At 42.5% G+C, this 21,900-nt stretch overlaps 1 long non-coding RNA gene across 3 annotated transcripts in view; it reads left to right on the forward strand.

Annotated features, from left to right (window-relative positions):
* The first annotated feature begins 368 nt into the window (after positions 1–368).
* LOC101468261 (uncharacterized) overlaps positions 369–21,900 on the forward strand; it is a 28,515-nt gene continuing 6,983 nt past the window's right edge. Inside the window, exons 1-3 of one of the 3 annotated variants that reach the window (XR_013094028.1) lie at positions 369–512; positions 10,491–10,582; positions 18,138–19,046. This is a non-coding gene — a long non-coding RNA (uncharacterized LOC101468261). Of the gene's footprint in view, positions 513–4,235; positions 4,285–7,576; positions 7,863–10,490; positions 10,583–18,137; positions 19,047–21,900 lie in introns of those variants that run through there. The other 2 variants (XR_013094029.1, XR_001167401.2) reach the window with 2 other exon arrangements.

A 21,900-nucleotide genomic window follows, 5' to 3' on the forward strand; every position in this document is an offset into this window, starting at 1 on the left:
ACATCATTATAATTATTGAAAGTAAGTTGTATTCCTTTTTTGTTTGTTTTGTTTAACTGCAGGATATTTGGAGATTGAGTTTGTGTGCTTTTTGTTTATTTATTAAAGCTTTTGGTGAAAGTAAAGCCAGCAGAAGCCCCGTTGGTGTGTTTCAGAGTGTAGCCCACAACCTCTCAGTGGGCCTATCCGTCTATCTGCTGCTGCATTTGAATACAAGGTGACGAACTCTCCCACGGCGAGCAGTGCGCGCCTTTTTGGAATTAGCCACGCGGCACGCCTCGCATAGTAATGGTGGCTCGCGCTTTGAGCTTGAACTTGACCGCAGGAATGCGGCTCGTGGGAACGCAGGCTCGAGGGTGCCCTCCTCTATTCATGGCGCGCAGGTCGGTGTCAGCGCTGATTATCATAAAACCCAGCCTGCTTCAAATTAAGGCACGAGGGCTCAGGCTGGCGGTCCCTCTTTCACGCCAGGCAGAGGAGGAATTAACAGGTCTCTGCAGGAGCCTGCTGAGGTAAGAACTTTATTACTGCGTTTACTACGTTTACACAGCCTGCGCTAAGCCTTTACATCCACGGCTCTCTCGTGTTAATGAAAACTGCGACAGAGGCCGGAGTATATTTTCACTGCGAGCAGTTTTAACACCTTTGAAGCTGAATTTAGACTTGTTTAACGTCCTACATAAACTGCTGTAAGTGGCGCATATTTCCGCTGCTTGCGGACTTGCGGAAGATGGGCAACTTTTTAGCCCCCTGTAAAAGTGTGATTGTGTCTCAGCTTTGCTTAAACGTTATTAATAACTTGACTGTGTTTTCGAGAGAAGATATGAAAGAAGCTTGGACTGTTAAAATAAACAAATATGAACTATTTTTCTCTAATAGCTTTTTTTTAACCATGTGAATAAACTGTCTCTGACATATTCATATGATAAAGGTCTCTTTAGTTATTAAACAGGCTCTTTAATAACTGTAGTTTCCTATTGGCTGGTCTTCTTATGGAAAAAGGCGTATTTACAGCACAACTGACAATACACTGATTTTTATATTTAAAGGAGTTTTAATCTATTTTCTTAATGTATTACGTCATATTATCATTTCACAACGAATAATTGATTAATTTGTGTGTTATAGATTATATTGTTTTAATTGCTTTAAATTGCATTTCATTTACTTCACTGCTGTTTTGTTATCATTGCATTTTATTGTTCTATAATCCACTCCATAACAAATGAACAAATAGGACATTATATAAAAAGAAAAAAAGACACAAAAAAGAAAAAAAAACATTTGCTGATTTTTTCGAAATAAGGTTTATCTATTAAATTCAAACATGAAATCTTCCCCTACAGGGCCTGCTGCATCACTGAGTTGAGTCTTTTGATGGGTACTTGGTTCAGTCTAATATGAGGCCTGTGAGCAATAGCATGCAACACTAACACCAACACAGCTCACACAGGCTTTACAGAAGAGGCATAAACCCAAATAACACAAAGAAATGAAACTTTTTTAAATGTATTCGCACCATCAGTCATTGCTGTTTGTATTCAGACATTAAATTCAAAATGCAACAAAGTGGAAAACATGTAATCTACAAAAATACCATTGAGATAATAATTCTTATTATTTATTTAATGAAATTCATATGCTATTATGGTTAATTGTAGTTTAAAATAAATCCTGTACTGACCTCACAAAAATGAAAATGCATAACAAATAAATAATTTCTGCGTGTTTTACTTCAAAGTTACAGCCATAACATACATAACGAAATCAAAAACTATTTTAGAATCTGTGGATAATAATTCTGCATCTTTATAAATGTGCAGAAAACTTTAAGAGTTTTGTAAAAAATTAGTTCAGGATTTTGGTGTGAACAAACATGGAGAAGTACACATGTCGCACACTGAGTGACACTCTTTGATTTTGCACTAAAAAAATAAAATTATCGCTCTGTTAGATAACATTATCAGAAATAAAGTGCATAATAAGGTGTAATAGCAAAGCAAGAACAGCACACATGCATGGTGGCCATTTATACCAGAAACACACTGAGCCCAAACATGTTTTTTAACACAACTAAACAATTCAAACACACGTAATTAAAATCATTTATATTATTTAGAGACTTTTTATGAATTCATCTGCAAACTGACAAAAATACTGTTATTTTTTAACTACACACTTTATACCCACAACACTTTGTATGGGTGTTATGTCACATTAGTTTAATGTGTTTTTGTTGTTTGTTTGTTTTGTTTTTTTGTTTTTTTTTGGGGGGGGGGGGGGGGGGGGGGTTGTTTTTTCATTGCCTAATCTCAAAATATGGCATAAAGGAAAGCTTTCATGCATGTTGGCACTGATGGCCCAACATTCAGTAACAAATAGTGATCTTTAGAAGCTGACAGGTGAATGTTGGCATTTATCTTTAATAAATGTGAACTTCAGTGATGATAGCTTCAAAATTTAAAAAGAACTGCTGAAGCAGTTTCAGTTCAATAATCTGAAACATCATTGAATTCAAACACACACTGTTTTCTGTAAATAATCCCATAAAGAATCAATATAAATATTTACACTTTCTACATAACTGTATGACGAATAAAGGAGAAATAAATACATATTAACAATAATAATAATAATAATAATAATAATAATAATAATAGTAGTAGTAGTAGAAGAAGAAGTGGAACATTTACAGAGTGAGACACTTTAACCCTTTAACTTTAACTTAGCATTTTAGCATTTTTCACTTTGACTTTCATCACGTTTACTTATCTGAAAAGGTAAAATTACGATTATTGAGCATTCTTTAATGCTACTATATGAAATTACATCTAATAAAATAATTTGTTGTAACTGCAGTTTACAAAGGAAATATTATGCAAAGACAGTTTTAGCTGTATGTTTTATTTCCTACAAGCGTTGTTTTCACCACGTCAGCAGTCTGCAACTTTTTCTACAATTAAAATATTCATTTTTTTAAAATTCAAAATGTAGATTTTTAGCAATTAAATTCAATCTGAATATATTTTTGTCTTCTTTTCATTTGAATATGTAGGTTGAGTCTTCAGCTAAAAAAACAAGCTTTATGTTTCTCTCTTGCTTTCCCTTTTATCTATTTCTATGTTTCAAGAAGCGCACACGGACAGGCTTCACACATTCGATCAATATTCTAATAAAACCCAACAAAAACTGGTCGTGGACTGTGGACACATTTTCACGAGGCGATCGTCTCGTTTCTCGCCAAAGTGTGTCGCTGTTTCGTCCTGCAGTCTTTGCGTTTTCACTTTAAGCTGCTTTGCTGTACACATGTGCCTTCTAAACACGAGCCTGCAGCATGTCGTTCGCATTTTAAGATCCAGAAGGTTAAAATTCACAAGCTACAGTCAGTTAGAGTTGGTGAGTAGCAGCTAATAAAAATTCATTATTCCAAAGGAGAGCGCATCCGTGGCTGTTATAGCTCCATCATAAACAGGCTGGAAACACTTGAATACCCAGAATGCATTTTTGTAAAGATTAACTACATCATACAGTGCTTTGGATTTATTTTCCTGCTTTAACCTTATCGCTGGATACAATCTGTTTCAGTCATTTACCACTATAAAACAAAGACACAACAATGGTCCTTTATGTTTTAAGAGGTTTTGCATAACCATCCACTCTTTCACGGTATAATATTGTAAATGCACATGATGGAGAGACTAAAAACTAGATCTAGACTCAGCCCAGTCTAAGAGTGGAGTGTCCTTTTTCAGCCGTATACAACAAAAATCAAACCGTTAGAACAAAGAGAGGGAAACACACACAATTAATTAGGCTTCTGTTTCATATATCTATATAGATATCTATATAGATATATAGAGAGAGATATAGATATATAGATATATCTTCTATGCAGGAAAATACGTTCAGCCTAGCTTCTAAACCGGTGGTTGTTTAGCCACACTGACGTGTACCGATGCTTTACATCACCCTGCTTATTCAAAACATCCTCATCATCACACTTTTAATTGCAGTTATTTTCTGGATGTGATCCTGATTTCTATTTCAAGATAAATCAATCAGTAACCTGATTTGGAGCGCTTTTATTTTCTCGTTTATTCCCCCCCACCAATAATAAATTAATATATAGATATATATTATAGGCCTCTGTTTGACAAATTTGATAGGCTCTGGGCCGGCTGTATTCCCTCCTCCTCCTCTTCCTCATTATCACCCTCCCTCCTTTCGCCTCTCTCGCTGTCTGCAGCCGCAGCTCTTACACTCGTGTCTGACCCGCTTTATCCGGTAAGAGAGGATTTTTTTTCCCCCTGCATAACATGTCAGGAAGTCATCCGTTTATGTAGCAGCTAAAAGACATAAGATTTGCAGTTTGTAGTTATGGTGCTGGCAGAAAGTGGGCGATATATTTATATATGTACGTATGTAAATGTGGAGCCCAGATTATTTGAATGAGTGCATTTCTGCGGCGTATTATTGCTCCCGAAAAGGTTTTTTCTTTTCTTTTTTTAAATGCAGCCGATCTATGTGGATGTAAGTGTTGGATTGCGTTCAAGTGATTTGTAATAGCCTTTTATATTTTGACAGTGATGCAGGTGCAGCGTGGTGGACGTTATTTTGTGCTTCACATATTATTCTATTTTTTTTCTTTATCCGTCTAAAATTTATTTTTGCTTAATTATCTAAATTTATAAGAGAACTGTGATTGAGATTTTATATTAGCATCAACTGACTTATATAGTCCAAAAATACTAATAATGCACAATAAGGCCTCCCGATCACCTAATATTTACTGTAAATTAATCTTTAAAGATTGGACATTTTGCTCCCATCGTGCAGGGATGAACCTCAGCTCGCTCGCTTCAAAGTTAACGCAAACTCCGGAATATTTCATGAGGGTCTCCGCTGCCATGTGCTCATGTAAGAAGTATTCATGTGGTAGTAGGGAGGGAGGAGGAGGTTGGGGAGGAGGTGGAGGCCCCAGGCAGCGCTGCAGTGCAGAGTTCAGCAGGGAGATATTGTTGTGAGCCTGGGAAAGTGTAGCGGGGCTGACGCCAGACTCTGTTGTGCGGGGCTGGAGGGAGAGGGGGAGACTTGGAGGATCCCAGACCTGATTGTCATGTAAATTTCTCTCCGGCACGTTGTTGAACTTGATGTTGACTTCTTTTTCTCTCTTTTTTTTTCTTTCTTTCTTTTTTTTTCTTTTTTGAGATGGGAGGTGGGGGCGGTGGGAGTGGGGGCAAATTTTCCCTGTCACTTGTTTGTGGGAAAATCTTTCCAGGCACACACACACACACACACACACACACACCTTTCAACATATTGTTCAAATGTTCAGAGCAGGAATTGTGACCGTGGGTGACGTTTGTGAACATTAAAACTAGAATGTAAAAAAAAATGTTTCTTTTTAACCAAAAACATTTTAAATTATTTGGCAGCTGTTTTAAGTAGATCCGTCACCATTAAAAGGTTTTAATACTATTACTATTATTATTTCTTTAACCGTGGAAAACAAACAGGTGATATCAAGACCTACATATTCTGATATTTTTATTTTATTTTTAACAGTTTTTGACATTGGTGATTGTGTGATCGAGTGTGATGCTTTCCAACACACACACGTTATCTCATATTTTTCTTTATGGGTGCCAGAAGTGGAGGTTACATATTTTACAAGCAGGTGCAACTGATGTTGGGAAGCACGTGTCCTCCAGGACTTGGTCACGCATGCTCAGGTGCAATGATGACCGTGCTCATTCTAATGTTGAAAGAATATTTGTAAATGTGCTTTGTATGCAGGCTTTCTCGTGTTTTGATTTTTGTTTTTAACCGCGCCAATGCACTATGTGCTGCACAAGCTCGGATGCATTATAACGGAGGCCATCTATTTATAAATGATGCAGAGTAGAATAGGATTCATACAGTAAAGTCCGACCTGTGCTGCAGCCTGACAGCAGAGCTGCACCTCCATGATACTAACAGATTGCCCGTGCGCAATAATCAGATAGGCCTGTGTAACTGCTATCTGATGCAAGCTTCGTTTGAAAACCTGGACTGTAGCTCCCTGCTCTTTTATTGGTTTACACACACACACACACACACACACACACACACACACACACACACACACACACACACACACACGTGCATCCCTATATCCATGTCTTCAGAGGACATTACAATGACTTGCATTAACTTTTTAACTAGCCTCACCTACTACATGCGTAACCCTGACCTTCACTTTAACCTTAAGATACGGGTTCACCTTATTTGCGTCATGGGGACTTGATTTTTGTCCCTACATAAGAACGACAAGTCTTTATGATTTGGGTCCCCACAACACAAGCAATGCATGTCTCTCTCTCTCTCTCTCTCTCTCTCTCGCTCTCTCTCTCTCTCACACACACACACACACACACACACACACACACACACACACAAACACACACACACACACACGCACACACTGATTCCAGCAGCTTTTTAAATATCCTTTCAAACTTTGGGTTATATTACAAGTTGCTATCCGGGTCTTGTCTCTGCCATTGGCTTCTTCTTTCAAAGGGCGTGATTCTTATCGTTCTCGCTATCTCATCTCCACAGCCCGGGTATCACTCACATCATAATATATCGCACTCGATAAGCCTGAATACTATCAGGATTTAGCTCGGCGTGAACCCTTTTTCTTTCTGCAGCCAGTACAAAAAAACCCTGAATTCCTCTGCTCGGTGCCTCAACAGCGAGCTTCTATAGTCTTGAAATAAAACAAGAGATTGTATTGTAACATTTTCTTAACTCTGTGGAGTCTCGTTTAAATCCTCTAACATGTTACTGTTGGTGTGCGCACTGACCGAACTGTGTCATAATAACGTAATAAAAATGTTTGCACTCACCATCAGGTCACATGATACAGTAACGAGACTGTACGACGACTAATTGGGTTTATTTCCCAACTGCTGCCATACAATAAAATGTATAATCACGTGTGTGGTGTGCTATTTAATGCGCACAGCAGAGGAAGCCTAACTGGACACACAACTAGCATTTGGATTAACACCTTGCATCTTACCGAGTCACTTTCCCTGACACCAAATCAGTTGTGTTTTTGCGAGTTATCTTTTGTTCCTGACTGATTATATGAATTAACAGCTCAAATCAAGCTTTAAACCTTCCAGAATAGTCGTAAGGAGTAAATGAATTTAGGAAGTTTGTGCTCCCATTACGCTCCCCGAACCGAATTATAAAGCTCAAAAGAAAAGGGGAGGGAAGCAGTCCTCTCCTTATTTTTTCTCCACACATTAAATTATGAATTTAATGTGTGGAGTTTTAAACATCTATAATTGAGTTCTCAAAAATACAGCCTGTGAAAGGTCAGGTTTGACCCATGCAGCTCCATCTGCATCTTGCTCTTAGAAATAATTGATGCGTTCGTCTCTCTATTTTACGCCCATGGATAATGAGTATAATTGGAGGAATCAGCTCCTGATTGACACGCACCTGCATTCATTTCTAATTTGGCTTTAATAATTTCGGATTCGCGCCCTCTCTCCCTCTCTCTCTCCCTCTCTCGCTCTTTCTCTCTGAGGCGGAGTTTATCCCCTCTGCACACCGTGGGCTCTCCGCACTTGTCAGTCGCAGCCTGCACGTGTGAGGGAGAGGACATCGTGTCGGTCCTTTGCAAAATCCACAAAGAGACAGGGAGAGAAGGAGGGTGGACACTCTGTAGTCTCGAGTATCCGAGCTTTTGCGCTATTTCCTCTCGGATGCGATTAAACCTAGACGCACAGGTGAATTAAAACCCCAGGGTGGAATTTGAAATATTTGGAGGATATGGACTGGTGGAGTGGAGTTAGCCTGGTGTGCAAGTAAGTAGGATGCTGGCTTTGTGACTGGTGTAACTGATTATAACTTGAGGTGCCGTGTGTGTTTGCGTTTTTAACTTGCTTCTGTGTGCCTTCATCCATCGCAATGATTCTGACGCTGTCAGCGTGTTTGCAGAAATATAAACTGAAGCTGTGACACTACAATAGAAAACCGTTTGTTAAGGTTTACGTTAAAGGGCCCATGCGTGTGACAGTGTGCACAACAAAGGTGCTCAAACTCATTAAAAAAATACATTGTTTGGTAAATGGGAGTGGATGAAGAAATAAGCTGTGTGCATATCACTGCTGCATGGGCTTAAGATACTGTGCGAAACAAAACGCTGGTTGAGTATCTAACCAACTTGTGGTGATACTTGACTGTGGGCATAGTTAAGGTTAAAGATCTATCAGGCCTACAGCCTGCTAAGCTGTCAGTCACCGTGTGTGTGTAGAAGTGAGCGTTTGTGTTAAAGTCGTGTTTTAACCGTGTTTCTCCTCTAAATCCTAATAAATAAATTCATGAATATTTCTGATATGTTGAGCATCTTCCTTTCTCTCTCTCTCTCACTCAGAGTGTGAGTGTGTGTGAGGATCTCTCAGTCCAATGAGACCACAAGCAGGCTCTCTCTCTCTCTCTCTCTCTCTCTGCCCCCCCCCTCTCTCTTTCTGCCCTCTGTTTTCTCCCGTGTGTCGGAGAGGCGGCCCCTTTAAGAGACGACGGGTTAGTTTGTGTCTTTGGTTATCTAGCTGTATGAGTTTTAATTTCATAAAGCTAGAGAACCGAAAGTACGAACTGACGCCGAGCACTTCGGAGCCGCGGGGTCCTCTCGCTCGGCATGGAGGAGGAGGAGGAGGAGGAGGAAACGATGCCGGGGCGGGCAACAGCAGGAGGAAGCGGGAGGGACGGATGCTGAGGGAGGCTGACCGCCGCGGCTGCCGCCGCTGAGGAGGAGTGGTGGAAGGGGCGGGTGGAAAACAGCACCTGCGTGATTGTAGCTGTGGCAGTCCACCTCTTGTGCAGAGCTGCTGGCTCTCTGGAGCTTGCGAGGGCGTGAATGTTGCTTCTGTATTTTTTTTAGGGGGGGGGAGGGCTCGTGGCGTGGGTATCGCGGTGATGCAGGGGCCTGTTGGGCATCAACATATCAGCGTTTCGTTCAACTTTGAGGCACGAGGGAGACACGCATGTGGAGAAATCGTTCTCCAAATCCACACCGCATGCTAGTGTGTAGTTGTCACAACTGTGTGGGTGTTAAAACAGTAATATCTTGAGGGGTGAGACAGAAATAGTTAAAGGCTTCACATGATTGGCCAATCCAGAGCTCACGTGACGGTGTTGGCAGCACCAGCAGCATCAGATCGCTTTCTGAGATCTCACATGTTAGTTATGGCAATGTGTTGTAGGCCCAGAAGTTGCTGTAGCCTGCATTTCAAGGCATAATTACACAGTGTGAATTTATCCTGCAGAGCTGCATCCTGCAGACTCTCTGACTCCTCTAATACTCCAAGTGTATTTCCTGTATGAGCAGTGTAGCCTAAGTGATGTCCCATGGCTGTAATTAACTTGACATTAGGAGTGTGATGTATAATTGGATGTACATGCACACCACTCGGTGTGCAAGATGAAGCCCAGCTAGTGGAGTACTTGGGAGAAAGTGCAGGACTGAACTGCTGTGTGCTACCTGCTATCGGTGTTTTTCCATCACATAACTGTGGATTGTTTGGTTCTTTGCTACCCAACCAGAACCTGCAGGTGCAACACATCAACATCCCGCCGCATCAGTCATTCAGAGACTGGGCTGTACCCGGCCCTCTTCAGTGTATTTTGAACAGGCTTTCGACTCAAATCCAAGTTAGATGAGGCAGATATGTTTGAATCTGTGTTTCGCAGGGTGGATTATTTTTGTGTTCGCCTGTTAGATAAGAACTAAATAGGACATCGGCTCAGAGTTTGATCTATTCTTAGAGCAGAATCAGCAAGCCTCAGAGATGACTGAATATCCCTGAAGTCCCTGCATGCTCTATTTAGACCATGACTGACAATATTTGATGTGCGCCGTTAGACAAGACAGCTCAAATGGTATGTGTGTGTGTGTGTGTGTCCATGTTTGTGCATCTGGGTTGTTGACATTTGCCTGGTTGAGGAAGTATACACGATTTGACCTCCATGTTCTCCATTTATGCCCAAAAAAGGGATTAATATGTCATATGAGTCTTTCTGTGATGTTCTTTAAAAATTTCTAACCTACTCTCCTGTTATTTTATGCGCTATTTTTTATGTCTCATTCTGCATTTCCGTAGCTTAGCAACTGTGATGCAGTGCTGATAAAACATCATGCATAGCTTTGCTTTGTGGTATAGTTCCTTCACTAGAAATACTTTGTGTAACTTGTCCATGACATCTTACATTTATAGTGTACAGTATGCGCAGCACAAAATAGATTTAACCTTGCAACGAGGCAAAATAATGTAAAGTGCACAGAGGAAAAATACAAGGAAGTAAACAAGTTTTAGAGATTGATCTTAGCTGTATGGTTAACAAACACAATGCATTCCTTTCTTCTCCTGCCTCGTGTTTTCATCCACTGCCTCTAAATCACTGCTAACTGATTTTCCTTTCTTTTATCTTTGAAGAAAAATGCCGGGAATTTCAGCCCCTTATTTATCACCTCACAATGAAGTCAAGCTGCCACCAGACAAGATGAGGAGCAGCAATCAGCCTGCAGGTGAATACACAAAATAGGAAGACGTGCATGATGAACGCCGACGTTGTTTGCTTCCATATCGGTAACAACCCACGACAGGGTTGCGAAGCGCAGAAGCAAGCGTGCATCTTTTTGTCTTATGCAGCTTGGGTAGCTTTAAGAGTGAATCCAAGAGGTCAAACCAGAAGATGCTGGAGGCTTTCAGAAAGTTTTGCATCTAGATTCATCAGCCAGCGATGGAGCTTTGCTGGTGGTTGATTGTTGTCCATATTTTGTTGAGCTGTGTGACCATAGTGGGCTGTGTGTGGGTGTGAAAAAGCCAGAAAGAGACACAGACTAAGCCTGAATTTTGAAATACTTAAAAATATATATATTATTTTTATTATTTAGTATCAAATGTGATTTTTTAAGTGTGTTGCTGTAATTCTCATAAACCCTTTCAAAGCAAAAGGGGCATTAGGAGACACATTTACTGCCATTTTTATTTTGTGTAAATGTCAGTTTTATACCTTTCACATATATGCAGGAATATGCATACAGGTTGTAACAGCCGTAGACTGTGGCCTGCAGCTATGAGAGAGTGCAAATGGCCCGATCTAAGCGAGTGAAGTAGGACCTCCATGTTGAATTCCATCATTTCTTTTCTTCCTTTGAAGTATTAACATTTTTTACGTCGTATATCACCCCCTCCTCCCCCCTTTCCCCTCCATCATTCTCACACTTAGACACACACGCATGCACGCACTCACAACTCTCTTTTCATTCTCATACATTCAGCGTTTTATCCCTTTAAACACTATGATCCTATTTGTCAGGTGGAGTGTGTGGTAGGTGCAGGGGAGGTTGCCGTGTAATCTTTGCTGCGGTTCTTTATCCCGTTAGGAGAGCGGAGGCGTAGGGCTCACCCAAGGTTTGGACCTGCTCATGTGGAAAGAGTGTTTGGGTGGCTCTGTCCTTTTTGCCCCTAATGCCTTGATGAGCCACCCTCCCCTTCATCCAAAAATCTCTGATTGCTGGGAGCAAAGCATCGATCAGCATAAAGCTATAGCATATGCATAATTCGGTTTTAGCAGCAGCATTAAGTGAAAACTGTAGAGTGACTCATAAGGTTAAAGATTATTGAAAAAATAGATCATTTTAAGGCTGCTGAGAAACATAACCAAAAAAAAAAAAATGATATAATTGCAGTTATTGGAGCAAGATGGAAACAGAAACATTCCTGGCTTTAAGGCCGTCAGAGCGTTCCCTCCAATTCCCTCTTAAATAGTCGAGAATAAGGAATTAAACGGTAAGTACATATTGTTAGCAAGGTCAAATCTTCGTGGTTCCACAACCTTGAAGCTCAATGGAAAGCTCAGTTATTCAAATTTAGGATGGAGTTCTTTGAATCGCCCAGATTTTCCCAAGCTTTACATTAGCATATGCAAGGAGCGGCCTGTGCTGCTGTTTTCTAAAGTGGATGTAAATTATAACCTCAGTATTATACAGGCTGATAGGAGATAAATCTCTGCAGTAATGCATTGCAGTGAATGGTGAATGGGGGTGGGGGGTGGTATTGTACAGGGTCTGAAGTGTGTGTGTGTGTGTGTGTGTGTGTGTGTGTGTGTGTGTGTGTGTGTGTGTGTGTGTGTGTGTGTAGTACTGTACAATAGCCCGTGGCAGATGGAACACAGACAAGCACTTGCTAATAGTCATGCTAAACTCTCTTTTCACTGGCTTTAGTTTCTACAGATTTTTCCATAATTTCTGAGACAAATTAGAAATTTTAAGTCGGATGCAAAAACTAAAAAGAAAAAGAAAAGAAAAAAAGAAAGAAAGGGAAAAAATATGCGTTTCAATGTTGGTGAAAGAATTTTGAAAGTGTGCGCACATCGTTTTAAAACAAATATTAACACAGGGAGATTACTAAGTCGAAATTTGCACTTGTGCGGTCCAAAAGGCTGAGAGGCTTCAGGCCTCGCGAGCAGAGTGGAGATCTCTTTGGAATCCCTATGCAAACTAGGGCTTGAATAATGAGATGTATTTATGAAGGGCTGGGAAGGGGGTCCTGCTTTTGAAAGCCAGTAGGCTGGAGCCTGAATGGGATAGAAGGAGGAGAAGGGTTGGTGTGTGTGTGTGTGTGTGTGTGTGTGTGTGTGTGTGTGAGAGAGAGAGTTGGGGGGGATCTTGAACAAGGGGGAACCAGGGTGTGTATGTGTGTGTGTGAAGGGGGGTACAAGGGGCCCCCAGCAGCCCAGGCCTCGGCCAGGCAGCTGTGAAAAGGGGTCCCGTCTTTTTCCCACGCCCAGCAAGACGCGAAACACTGCCGCAGCTCGCTAGGGTCAAGTCCCATCGCTAATATATACACACATACATGCACACGCATGCACACACACATACAGCAGAGAGCTTGTTAATTTGCAAAAGTTGTGCAAATTAACAAGCTGTCTGGGAAGCTCTGCGACACGGGGACACCTGCTATTCTCCCAGAATGCTTTGCACTCCCATCAAGGGGCCACTGGGCCTTGATGAGAGAACAATTAGGTCATAACTTCAACTTGAACTTAAAATTCTGCTGAGCATTGAAGGGAGCCTGGATTTCTTTCCCTTCATACTCACATTGTGATCTTGTTTGAGCGTTGTTTGTTTTCGAGTAGTTTAATTCTAATATTTTTAAAAAGCTTTTTTTATTTTATTTACTATGATGGAAAGCTCTGATAGAGCTCTTGTGCAGCTTCTGATATGTCCACTCACACAGGCTCCAGAGACAAACTTGATCTGAGACCTTAACTGTCAACTTGGCATTGTCTGCACACACACGCACAAAGAGAGAGATGCTTCAGAGAAACAAAAGGAAAAAAAGCACAAATGGGGAAAAGTTTACAGAGAGATGAAGCAGCTTTTGAGGATCATTTTAGAGCTTAACCTCAATGCAACGTTTTGTCCCTCAGTAAATACAAAATGTTATCTGATGAATAACAGATAAATAATTATAATCAGAAAAAGGAATGAAAATAATTCCCTTTAATTCAGGTGATCATCTGGTGCCTCTTTACCCCACATTTTGTGTTGCATGTGTCAGTTAGTTTGATCATGAGTTCATGTAAACCTCTCTGAAATGCCGTCCGTGGCAGCGGCTGCTCTTTTTACCTCCTTCCCGATGAAGCTAGGGTCCCACCCATGGCTTCTTTCTATCTCTCTCTCCAGATACTGGCACACCAATCAAAATGGTGCAGCACTCACTTCCCTCCCCGTTCGTCTCTGTCGCTGCTTCTGAGCAGTGTCACACTAATTCGGTTCCCCCTGCTTGCACGGGCTCCTCACTTTAATTCCACGCCACGAAAAAACATGCCCACCATCCCCACAAATAAATTACCATGCATCCTCTCTCCCTCTCTCTCCTTCGCCCCTTTTTTCCTTTTTCACCCCAACTGTCCCTCCCTCCTCTATCTCGTCCTCCCCTCCTCATTATCATGTTCCCTCCTATTCAGATGAGTTTCAAATAGAGAGGGGGACCCTTCTAATTAGCTCTGTAAAGATGCTTTGTCGTGGTCAGTGTGGCCACCAGTGTGTGCATTGAGAGAGGATGTGTGACAGCTAGTGTAAGCATTGAGAAAGTGTGTATGGGCCCTTAATGAGGTTTGTTAGCTGAGTGTGTATCCTGCTGTTTGAATACATCCTCAGCAGCCTTTGAAGGAAGGGAAGAGATGAAGACAGCGAAGGAGGAGAGAGAGAGAGGAGTCTGTCAGCCTGGCAGGTTGCAGGATGCAAATGATGCATTTGTGCCCGGCGTGGTTTCCATTTGAACAGCAAATGAGATGAGAATAATGTTGTATGTGTGTGCTGTACATGAAAACTGCAGGAAATATGCTGGGTCATCATGCTCATCAGATGTTCGGAGGATTTCCTGTGCTTTCAAATTTTGCGATGAAAATAAAAACCCTTTGGGGATTTTTAACAAATATATATTTATATAAGACACTAAAGCGAGCAGAGAATCCAAAAGCAAGCAAATGTTTGCTGAAAATTAATCTACCAGTTCAGCATGATCGTAGCTCCAAGAAAGTCGTCTGTAAACAGTTACTGGATGAATGTGAGGCAGGTGCAGTGAGGGACTGATTCAGGTCATCGTTTGCGTCAAAGGGCAAGAAAAAGCCTGCAAGCTAGTTCCATAAAGAGGAGAGGGCATTATTGTTGCAGAGTATTAGTCTTTTTGTGGTGAAGTCAGAAAGAAACAACGACGGAAGGCTCAGTCAACGTAATGATTCAATTAACTGGCGATCAACTAAAAAATTGTGGAAATAAAAAATATATATATACACATAGACATACATATATATATGCAGAGTGAAGGTAGTGGCTGTGGTGGCAGAGTGGAGGAGATTAGAAATGGCTGGAAACAGACGAGAGCTGAAGGTGGAGGGTAGACGGCAGAGAGAGGAAAAAATAGGTTAGGAAATGAGGGATTGTATGGAGCCAAAGAGCCGACCTGCTGGGCCTGCCTGCTGCCTCAGAGATTGTAAACTGTCACTCAGGATGCAGACAGACAAGCAAGACAGACATCATTTGCCCATTTTACCCTCGAATACTGAAACTGTCATCCAAGCAGCCCCCCTGCCCCTTCCTTTCTGTTTTTTTTGTCATCCCTCCCTCCATTTGCAGTCACTTTTGTTTCTGTACATACAGCTAAATGAACTGCCCGGTCTTTTTCCCCCCCTCTGTCACAGTTCCTCCGATACTTCCCTTTCCTTGGGTCGCTTTCTCTGTTGATGAAATGAGTCAGCTCCCAGTATACTCTCCCCTCTCATTGTTGGATGGTTCGTTGCCTCTCCATAGGAGGTAGAGAGTGTTTGGGCTTTTTCCCCTGTTTTACCAGTTTAGCAGTGTAATCCTTTACACTGGCACAATGAGCTCTCACTCCAGCCATGGGATCCTATTAGGCTCCCAGAGAGACACAGGATCTCCATAAACATTTTCCAACTACTCCTCCACCCCCAGCCCCACTACCTCGTCACCACCTATACAGCCTGCTGGCCTTAAACACTGTCAAACTGATAGTTTCCTTTATACATTTTAAGCAGAAGTCGCCCCTTTGTTTTGCAGGAGATTTTTACCTGTCTGGGAAAAGGAAGGTAGAATAAAAGCTTTTACACCTACATTACCAACGGATTGTTAACGCTGTCAGCTTCACTCCCAAAACAGTGCTCCCTTACAACCATGCAGAGTGTATAACAAGCAACTCAGAACGAGCAAATGCTTGTTATACAGTCTTTGGATGACCACTAAAGATGTTTCAAAAATGCTGAAGTCGTTGGAGATGATGTGATTCCTGCTCTCTGCTGCAAATATGAAGCCATTAAAGTGCAGATAAATTCCCATGTCCTTCATTTCATGCACATACTGTACATCAAATTCATCTCTGAGTTTCACTGGAACAAACAAAAGCAGGCAAACAATTTGGTCCTTCAGATCCAATGAAAAAAAAAAAGGGGGGGGGGGGGAGTTGGATGTAGTTAAAATGCACCTGCATCAAAAATGCTGCTGCTTTTATTACCAGTTGGTAAAATTTGTATGAAGAGTCTGACAGGGACACGGTGGAAGAAATGTGGAAATAAGGTCACCAGGCAAAAACAGACGAGGGGCGTTGCAGTTATATGTTAAATGTAAAGTGAAGTGTACATTTTATTCAGTAATGTGTTTTATTTTAAAAAAATGAATGCAAAAACTGTTTGCTGGGTTAGTATGTATCACCAGAGCATGCCACTGAAAACCTGAATAATGAGGCACCTCTATGGCTTTGGTTGAACACGTATACCAAAAGACTGCAGAGGTCTGGCTTCAGTTCCACCCTGAATGCTTTCCTGTTTGTCAACCCTCTTGCTCTCTCTCCTACTTTCCTGTTTATTCTCTACTTTATTGTCCAATAGATGTTAAAAAAAGGAAAGAAAATAAAAACATGAATAAGAGAAGCCCATAATACGAAACCATTAAAGAACTTTTGCGTTAGTTTATATGGATCCACCAAGCATATAATATAATATAATATAATATAATATAATAGTCTGCAAATCCCCAAAATACAGCTTGCTATCCTGGCTTGGTACTGGCTATGTGTGGTTTGTTCAGTATGGCTCCATCTATTTCTTGAAAATGTCCCAAGCATATTTTTGACAGGAACCCAAAAAAATTGCATTATTTATATTTAAATAATATACTAGACAAACCCCATAACCACATATGTGTGATCAAAGACAGATCTGCTTCTTTCCAGGCTCTTCTTCACAGCGATTAACTAACAAGAAGAACATATGTTCTACATATTAACCGCTCCGAAGCAGAGGCTGAATCACGCTATTATTTCTCCTCATTAATTCTCCTACAAATGAAATACAGAACCAGGCATCCTTAGTAAATTGCACACTGCAAAATATCAGTTAGCACAAATATTTCTAATGTGGCGTCTTTAATTCATGCTTTGAAAGTCGTTTCATGGGATTCGGAATAAACCATCTGTTAGTAGTCTTTGCTTTTCCCACATCATATTTTGCACCACTGTAAATGCGCGAATAGCTTCTTCACGGTGCTCGCTCATAAAATTGACAACATGCGAGCGGGACGGAAAATAGATGGAACGTCTGATGCTGACGTTGGTGACGTCTCGCTGTTTTGTTCCTCAAGTCCAAAGCCATGGGTCGCAGGGCCTCCCCTCTGCTTCTCTACCTCCCTCCTCATACACAAATATCCCTCAATCTCCTGTTTGTCTCTCTCCTCCTGCACCCCCTCACCCTTCCTTCTCCTCCCATCTTGATAATGCAGCTCTTTTCTTTGTCACTGGGTGGAGGGCTGCCCTGAACCAACATTGTGCCCTATGCTGGCTGTAGTGGGGGCCCCTATTGTGTGTGAAGGAATGGCGAGTTAACACCCATGTCTGAACTCTCTCAATGGCTGCATTGTGTCTGAATCTTCCTCCGGCTCGCTGGGCTACTCCCGTTGCTCCTTCCATTATATGATGAAAACACGCACATTACTGTAAACTTAAATTCCCTAGCAAACTATCCCATGACTGGCTATAACTGTGTTAATCGTTTTCCAGGAGAACACACCGAGCTGAGTCTCTCAGCTGATAGAAACTAGGGCCAGTGTGTGCAGGTTACTCGGGGAGGCTCCTTCAATTCTTATTTTTTAAAGAAAAGAACAAAGAAGCACAAAGGATTATAGCGTATTAGCATGATAACAGGTTTCAGAATACTTTTATAATATTTCTACATGCATATTGGTACTGTTGTTAATAATTCCTCACGGTTAAGGTTAAATGTAAATGATTTTAATGTGAAAAATTCATATTTGTGCATAACATTTTAGAAAAACGAACAGAAATTGATGCTTCTGTCTTTCATACAGCATGTTGAGAATTTTTATTCGTTTCTGTACAGCAGTGGGAGCCTTGGGGCGGGTTACAAAAGAGCAAGTTGGCGTTTTCTTCCCACGTATTTTTAATCAAAGTGTTAGTGTTTGCATTTGCATTTGCATTGAGCAGAGGGATGCTGAATGCCAAAGGTGAGATTTTGAAAAACACTCTCTATTTTCCCTTTTTCAGATGGAAACAAGGGTGGGTGGTTGGAAGGCTGGATAAAGGCTGCTGGATGACTGAACTCAGAGACCCGGCGCAGCTCATCATCATTGCCATGGGCTCTTGTCTTCTTCCTCTCCTCCTGTGGCTTGTACCTCCATCCAGGGGTCCAGTAGAGCCAGTGAAGCCCAGGCGGGGAGCTAGTGAGTGGGCCGGGAAGGATGGAGAAGGTCCCCAAAGGCTCAGATCACCTCTGGAGCTACCGGCATGCAGGAGAAATCAATATGAAACAGAAAACCTTCACAGCTCTGAGTGGGGTTTCCTGTGTTTTAAGTGTGTGGCCTACGGGCCTGCAGACCTCCAAAAGACAGGTCCTGTGTGGTTCTCTCAGCTGCAGCCCTGGCTCCTTGGACTGGACCTCAGTCCCAATCTCCACTGGCTGTGTGTGTGGTTCTGCTGAAGGGGATTTCTCCCCAAATAATACCCAATGCCCAGAACGTTGAAAGACTGCCAAGAGGGATGCTCCTTTCTCTTGCCTTTTTTTTCCATCATAAGATTGACGTATCCCCCCAACCTCCTGCCTCGGGCTGATAAAAAAATAATAATAATAAAAAAAAAAACACAGTTCGGGAGCTCTACTTTTGACTCATTCTCCATCCTCGACTCGACCGTTGTTTATTCCCCCAACTAGTTTTTACATTTGACAAAGAGACAGATCTTTATTTTCTCTACCACTCGCTTGGCTTGCTGTTACTATGGTGAGCTGTAGACACGTGTCTGTTCAAACAAGAAATACTGGCACACGAAGTATGAGCTTTTTTTTTTCTCCATGATGTCTATTATTCAATTTCAGACTGTTTAAAAAAAACTGACTGAACAGCAAAGAGGGCTGGAGATCATAGAGCAGAGAGACCTTGTAGTGGAGATGGTAAAATGGCAAGTATCTCTCTTTAGCACTTCACATTTTCCACTCTATGAACTACTCTGAATGTGCTGTCATTACATCACACATTGCCTAAAATAGCCTGTGACAGGGAGAGATGGTAACTCGGCATCCTTTGAGGCCGATTTAGGATTACAGCTGTGAAAAAAAAGAGGTGTTTCTTTAATTATAAGATGCCACTCGTGCTTTCAATCTGTACTCTCGCTGTATAATTCTTATCTACATCACAGAGCCGTGTGTGTGTGTGTGTGTAAATGGACTGTATATGTTTGGCCTTGAGTGTTTGAGCTGCGAGCAGCAGCAGCAGTGTGCACCCACATCTCCCAAACTGCTGTCGTCGTCACAGTAATGCGGCGTGGTTGTTTCCATCCAGATGGGCACAGCTTCAGACAAAATGGCTGCCAGTCTTTCCCTCTGCCAAAAAATGGCGAGTGCATCCCCGTTGTCTGCCATCTGTGCGTCAGTTAGCTGTTGTCGTCGAATGCAAATCAAGGCTAATTGCATTTGCATAACCTCCGAACATCACGTCGTCGGCATGAGCTGGTAATTGATCCTACGAAGGCACACGTTGGCGACAAGCGAGCAGGAGCGAAGTGATGTTTTAAAGCGTACTCCATGCCGTTTCTTTTTGGGTTTTGGGGGGGGGGGGTTTCTTTCAAGGTGCGAGTATTCGCACCCAGAAATGTGTTTGATAGGTGTTCGGTCCATGCTAGATCAACTGTCTAGACATACTGTGCCATATGGTGCGCTTGCTTGCATGTGATTCCCTCGCATGCAAATGTGACACTGTACAAAAGATTAAGCTGGGGCTTTGTTTAATCAGATCGCGCTCTGTCACGCATGCACACTCGCAGTTGGGGTTTTTTTTTTTTTTTTTTTACACACAGACATACATAATGCACAGATGAAAGCATTAAGCAAACAGAGAGGCTCAGACATGCACACAGACTCTAATTAAGTAGGGATCCATAGGCCCAACAAACTCCAGACACACAGACCATAATAGTCTCATTTTCATGCACATGGGTGTCTGGTTACCATGGCACTGAGCAAATCATGGGGTGACTGATTTTGCTAGAAAAGAGCTGCAGATGAAAAATATAAATAGGCCGCAGCACAAAAATTGCCGCCTGAAGACTGGCGGATTGTAGCTTTGAAGTATCGCATGAAAAACGGGAGACGCCTCAGCTGCACCTATTTGAGACTTTGGAAATGCACCTTTTTCTAAAATCGGGGGGGGGGATACAGAATGCGTTTGATCCCGTAACCATGCATAATAGCATTCTGCACAGCTCCTCACAGCCGCTTTGTGTAAATGAACATGTCACGTTTTCTGTATTACAGTTACGGCACTGCGTCATTGTGTAGTCGCATCTGATCGAGCAGGTCTTGTTTTTCGGTGTTGGGGGGGTAGTGGTGGTGGGGCCGTTAATTCAAGCAACAATGCGGCGCTCGCATTTGCATTTGCCCATCAAGGCAGCTGCTGCTGCGCCAGTACAGTTAGGTCTACTGTGGGCAGCAAAATGGCGGTCACGCAAATCATAGGGTCTGTCTGCTGGTCGTGGGAGCTGAGGAGAGAAGAGGGAGGAGGCGTGGGGGTGGGTTGGGGTTGGTTGGGGTGGGGGAGATTTTGGGGTGTCTGGTTTGGGAGAGGGTTGTGGGGTCTAGACTGTAGGATGGGATTGGCGGGGTGTGCACAGGAGGGGAAGATGGAGTTGGGGCGGGGGTGTAAGTGGAGAGGTTATTATTTGATGAGGGGGGCGTCTGGTTTTAGGAGAAACCATTAATGAGACACTGGAGGGTGGTGGTGGGGGGAGTTTAGTTTGTCTGTATTTGTGCAGATTTGTCTGCATTTCGGCCATTTGCATAGAACGGCGAGGGTGCCCATATGCTGCGCGGCGAGGCAAATTCAGTCACAGTCTTTTGAAGGTCTCCCTCGCATGATCACACGAGAGAAGAGAGTGTTGCGCCCGTCCGTGTTTGGCGGTCACATTATTTGTGGGAGAGCAGCAGATGCGCGCTCAGAGCCCGTTTCTCACAAAAAACACGTAAACACCCCTACTACACAGGAGCCTCGTGTTCGTTGCATCACCGTTTCTGTCCAGCCAATGTGGAGCTGCTTTCAGCCAATGACAAACGGCAAAGAGTCAGGAAGAGGAAAGAAAGGCGAGGCGAGTCATGAGTTTACCCTTGATGTGCTGGAGAAGAGGGAACAAGCAAAACAGAGGGATGCAGAGGATAGTGGGAAGGGGAATGGCGACACGAGACCAGCGCTTTGCAAGATAGCGGACCGAGTTTTATGGTGAAAGAATACAGACGTTTATTAGAAATATACATGATCGCCGTGCTGTGCTGAATCAAAGGGTTTTTTGTGTGTGTGCCAGTCAGACTGATCAATTTGAGAGGGAAGAAGGGAAAAGGAAAGCTCGCCACCCCCCCATAGTATGCACTGAGCTGTGAAGACAGTGCGTGAGGCCCACAAATGTCAGACAGTCAGACACAGATACAATACTGATCTCCATAATTACCTGTATGAATACAGCCGTGTTTAAAGTGTGATTGTCCTCCGTGCAGGAGGTCTGAGCTCGGAGCGTGGGAATCTAGCGAGCAGATATGCAGAACAGTCGGCTGCCGGCGAGACAGCCTCGGCAGCATGAATGCTGTCGTAGCAGGTGAAAGAGGACCCTAGAGTTCATGGGTCAAGGCCAGTGAAGGGGTTGTCTGGTTCATGACTCTGTGTGTGTGTGTGTGTGTAGGGCCTCTCTGGTTGTTGTCTGGGTCTTGCAAGATGCAAATGAAGTTTTGAGACTGTTTGATAAGCACTGCCGTCTATTATTAGCTCAGTGT

Source organism: Maylandia zebra, linkage group LG18 (assembly GCF_041146795.1).
Source record: "Maylandia zebra isolate NMK-2024a linkage group LG18, Mzebra_GT3a, whole genome shotgun sequence".
Lineage (NCBI taxonomy): Eukaryota > Metazoa > Chordata > Actinopteri > Cichliformes > Cichlidae > Maylandia > Maylandia zebra.